Source organism: Schistocerca piceifrons, unplaced genomic scaffold (genome assembly GCF_021461385.2).
Source record: "Schistocerca piceifrons isolate TAMUIC-IGC-003096 unplaced genomic scaffold, iqSchPice1.1 HiC_scaffold_1418, whole genome shotgun sequence".
Classification (NCBI taxonomy): Eukaryota; Metazoa; Arthropoda; class Insecta; order Orthoptera; family Acrididae; genus Schistocerca; species Schistocerca piceifrons.
The window spans coordinates 45,001-50,000 of NW_025727256.1; the positions used below are offsets into that span (position 1 = coordinate 45,001).

General features: G+C 54.0%; 1 non-coding gene across 1 annotated transcript in view; it reads left to right on the plus strand.

Moving 5' to 3' along the window:
* Positions 1 to 3,508: 3,508 nt before the first annotated feature.
* The window catches only part of LOC124733978, a 1,909-nt gene continuing 417 nt past the window's right edge, over positions 3,509 to 5,000 (plus strand). The window contains exon 1 of the ribosomal RNA XR_007009250.1: positions 3,509 to 5,000. This exon is cut by the window's right edge and continues 417 nt beyond it. This is a non-coding gene — a ribosomal RNA (small subunit ribosomal RNA).

The following is a 5,000-nucleotide window of genomic DNA, read 5'->3' on the forward strand; positions in this document are numbered from 1 at the left end:
CAAGCCGACTAAGACAGCGATGGCGCCACAGTGGCCGCCTTTCGACGCCACCCACAAAGGCTGCAGCCTCTGTCGACCATAGCACCCCAATCTCCAGTGGCTCTGCCGCACGAAGCCGTGGACCGGCAATGACGCCATCCGCACCCGTTCGTGCACCACCCCAACCGCCAAACTCGCACCTCCAGCGGATGAACGGCGGACGTTTCCCGCACTCGTAAAGTGCAATCCACCCCTATAACTTGCGTTTCATGAAGAGTTATTTCCAATATGCGACATTCCCGCTGTCCGTATACATGAGCCGCGACCTGTACCACTTACGAGCGAGAGACGCGATCGCGTTGCTCACTGTACGGCGTCCGATACCGAGCCATCAGCATGTCGTCCCCATGCGCGTTGCACTCGCACTCGCAGTCGCAAAAACGTGGGGCAAATATATTACGCGGAAGAGTTATAACAGACCGAGCCCCACTGCATGGGGGGAGTCTTTTGTCACTAATGTACACAGATGGAACATTTTGGACTGGAACCAGATTACCCGTACACACGGCGCTGATTAGTAATCAATGCAGAGCCATCAAACTACAGCAAATATACACAACTGTCCGTATACATGCTGAAAGAGTCTGCCCAAAATGGGAACCACACGTCAGCCAGACACTCTGATCACGCACCACTCTCTGCTTCTAACAGGCGCACATACAATATGTAAGCACCAGCATGGAACAACATCCAGTGCATCTTCTCCGCCACATTACACAATCCACACTATCACAACCAGGACCAGGAGGTCCGTGCGGAAAATACAATATCCCAGCCTTTCGACATCCACCATTGCGCAGACCAGGCACCAACACCCACACATGTCCTATACAACGGTGCACCCAACATCACAATAGTACCTCCTGTCACAGCGCACAAACAATGACATGAGTCAAAGACACAGGTCTCACACAAGCATAGAATTGGAGCGCCGCCTCTAATAAGCCAAAGGTGCATCCTGACGTGACAAATCTGATCATGTCACAAGCATTCACTTACTATAATCACTATCAACGAACCTGCCGCCCCGCCCCCCCCCCCCCTACACCTTTCCGTACAACAACGTGTAACCTAACCTAACCTAACCTAACCTATGTTGTACCTTAACCTAACCTATGTTGTACCTTAACCTAACCTATGTTGTACCTTAACCTAACCTATGTTGTACCTTAACCTAACCTATGTTGTACCTTAACCTAACCTATGTTGTACCTTAACCTAACCTATGTTGTACCTTAACCTAACCTATGTTGTACCTACCTAATGTTTACCTTAACCTAACCCATGTTGTACCTTAACCTAACCCATGTTGTACCTTAACCTAACCCATGTTGTACCTTAACCTAACCCATGTTGTACCTTAACCTAACCCATGTTGTACCTCAACCTAACCCATGTTGTGCCTCAACCCTAACCCATGTTGTGCCTCAACCTAACCCATGTTGTGCCTTAACCTAACCCATGTTGTGCCTCAACCTAACCCATGTTGTGCCTTAACCTAACCCATGTTGTGCCTTAACCTAACCCATGTTGTGCCTTAACCTAACCCATGTTGTGCCTTAACCTAACCCATGTTGTGCCTTAACCTAACCCATGTTGTGCCTTAACCTAACCCATGTTGTGCCTTAACCTAACCCATGTACCCATGTTGTCGCCTTAACGTAACCCACGTTGTCGCCTAAACCTGCTCTGTAATTGTTATACGACTCGTTCAATTACTGTAGTGTTGCCCACCCGCAACCCTCGCAATATAGTTCGCTACTCGCACTGCCCGCACCCCTGTGTATCGCTTCATGTTAAACACCTTGCAAGTCTTGCTCACTTTCCACATGCTCCTGCTGTACACTGTAATGTGGATGGCAGCAGGACGTACATGCCGCCCCTCCCCACGTCCCCACCTTGCCCCCTGCCTTCGCAAGCTGGTTGGTGAGAAGTTTGCATGTTCAATGCCCTTCGCATGCGACGTACTCAGGCTACGTTGTGGTGCGGCCTGTGTCAACTGTCCGCTGATGTCGTACGCGTGAACCACAATCTGTACTGCACATTCGTCCTTATGTACTGAATGATACATCGTGGCACATGTGTGACCGCACAACGACTGCGCCCAAAAACGGCGGACCATACAGTGCAAATATTGTGCACGCAGCTACGTGTCGTCTCCCTATGAGAGCTGGATTGCAGTGTGGTACGCCATAGAGACGTGTGGGAGGAACGGACGCCGTGGATGGCGATCAGCATGAGCTGTCTGTTGATGTATTCGGACCTAGTCGTCTCTCCTCACACACCGTGATGGCATGGTGCACCGCGTTCCATATCTGCGACATGCTACAGAGGCCGGTTGACAGTCGTTCGAGCAATGGACATCGCATACGTACGGGGGCCACCTTCCACGTATTGTCTAGGCGTGCACATTTTGTTGCGTGTATGTGGGCAGACGTAGTGTGGCGTGACACCTGACACAGGCATGCAATAATCGTTGAAGTTGCAAATGGCGATGGACGCCTGCGTTTTCTGGTGAAGTTACGCAAATGAACAAATGGTAACCTGTTGTGGTGCGGTTGTTCTCGCTAGGGGTGAATCGGTGATGGCGACGATAGGTTGAGGTACTAACCGGTTGTTCCAGCGATACCCACCATGCCGACGAAACTGAACGGCATCTGGGTGTGAAGCGATACGCGGCGGTGGCTGGGTGGGACCGTCCCCGGCCGGTGAGGGGGCGCCTCCCGGCGTGCTGGCCGCGCGGTGCGTGGGCGCACGCGCTACAGCCGGCTGGTGGGGGCGGCCAGTGGCAGGCGCGCCGGCCGACGGACGCGGCAGGCGTCGCAGCTGCGCGCCGGCGCACCCTGCGCGCGGCGCCGTGCGGCCAAAGTAGGTCCTCGCGGGCCCGGTGCGAAGCGCGGTGGACATCTTCAGTGTGCTGGTCCGATTGAGGACTGTGTGCGTTGAGGATGCGCCGCCGCCCGGCGCTCGGCGCCGCGACGCCGTCTGCTGCTCGGTCGCCCCAGCGGTTCTCGCTGGTGGTTTGTATCGCAGCTGTGCGGATGTGTTGGCGCGTGCGCTGTGCTGGGAGAGTTCGCTTCGGCACCCAAGTGGGGCTTTTGTCCTTCTGTGGCGCTGGCGTTGGAGCTGCCGGTCACCGTAGGTGGCGCGTGTTGTCTCCCGCCGGCAATGCCACGACAGCACGCTCCCGGGCCTCTGTCGGCAGCGGCAAGCTCAGTTGGGAGCACGGGTGGTCGCACCGAAAGCGTCTACTCGCCTAACTCCGGGCGATTGCGCCTCTCTCGAACCCGACCAAGTACTTGGGACGGCGCTGCGCGCCGCCGGGACCTGAGAGGGTTTCGAGGTGTATTGTGCAGGGGAGCTCAGCCTCCTCCTGTTTGCAGAATGATTGAGCGGACGCTTGCGTGTTCGCGCGGGCCCCCGGGACACACTCCCGGGCGGCCGGCTGCTCAGCTCTAGTTGACGCAGCTCCCTGGTTGATCCTGCCAGTAGTCATATGCTTGTCTCAAAGATTAAGCCATGCATGTCTCAGTACAAGCCGCATTAAGGTGAAACCGCGAATGGCTCATTAAATCAGTTATGGTTCCTTAGATCGTACCCACGTTACTTGGATAACTGTGGTAATTCTAGAGCTAATACATGCAAACAGAGTCCCGACCAGAGATGGAAGGGACGCTTTTATTAGATCAAAACCAATCGGTCGGCTCGTCCGGTCCGTTTGCCTTGGTGACTCTGAATAACTTTGGGCTGATCGCACGGTCCTCGTACCGGCGACGCATCTTTCAAATGTCTGCCTTATCAACTGTCGATGGTAGGTTCTGCGCCTACCATGGTTGTAACGGGTAACGGGGAATCAGGGTTCGATTCCGGAGAGGGAGCCTGAGAAACGGCTACCACATCCAAGGAAGGCAGCAGGCGCGCAAATTACCCACTCCCGGCACGGGGAGGTAGTGACGAAAAATAACGATACGGGACTCATCCGAGGCCCCGTAATCGGAATGAGTACACTTTAAATCCTTTAACGAGTATCTATTGGAGGGCAAGTCTGGTGCCAGCAGCCGCGGTAATTCCAGCTCCAATAGCGTATATTAAAGTTGTTGCGGTTAAAAAGCTCGTAGTTGGATTTGTGTCCCACGCTGTTGGTTCACCGCCCGTCGGTGTTTAACTGGCATGTATCGTGGGACGTCCTGCCGGTGGGGCGAGCTGAAGGCGTGCGACCGCCTCGTGCGTGCTCGTGCGTCCCGAGGCGGACCCCGTTGAAATCCTACCAGGGTGCTCTTTATTGAGTGTCTCGGTGGGCCGGCACGTTTACTTTGAACAAATTAGAGTGCTTAAAGCAGGCAAGCCCGCCTGAATACTGTGTGCATGGAATAATGGAATAGGACCTCGGTTCTATTTTGTTGGTTTTCGGAACCCGAGGTAATGATTAATAGGGACAGGCGGGGGCATTCGTATTGCGACGTTAGAGGTGAAATTCTTGGATCGTCGCAAGACGAACAGAAGCGAAAGCATTTGCCAAGTATGTTTTCATTAATCAAGAACGAAAGTTAGAGGTTCGAAGGCGATCAGATACCGCCCTAGTTCTAACCATAAACGATGCCAGCCAGCGATCCGCCGCAGTTCCTCCGATGACTCGGCGGGCAGCCTCCGGGAAACCAAAGCTTTTGGGTTCCGGGGGAAGTATGGTTGCAAAGCTGAAACTTAAAGGAATTGACGGAAGGGCACCACCAGGAGTGGAGCCTGCGGCTTAATTTGACTCAACACGGGAAACCTCACCAGGCCCGGACACCGGAAGGATTGACAGATTGATAGCTCTTTCTTGATTCGGTGGGTGGTGGTGCATGGCCGTTCTTAGTTGGTGGAGCGATTTGTCTGGTTAATTCCGATAACGAACGAGACTCTAGCCTGCTAACTAGTCGCGTGACATCCTTCGTGCTGTCAGCGATTACTTTTCTTCTTAG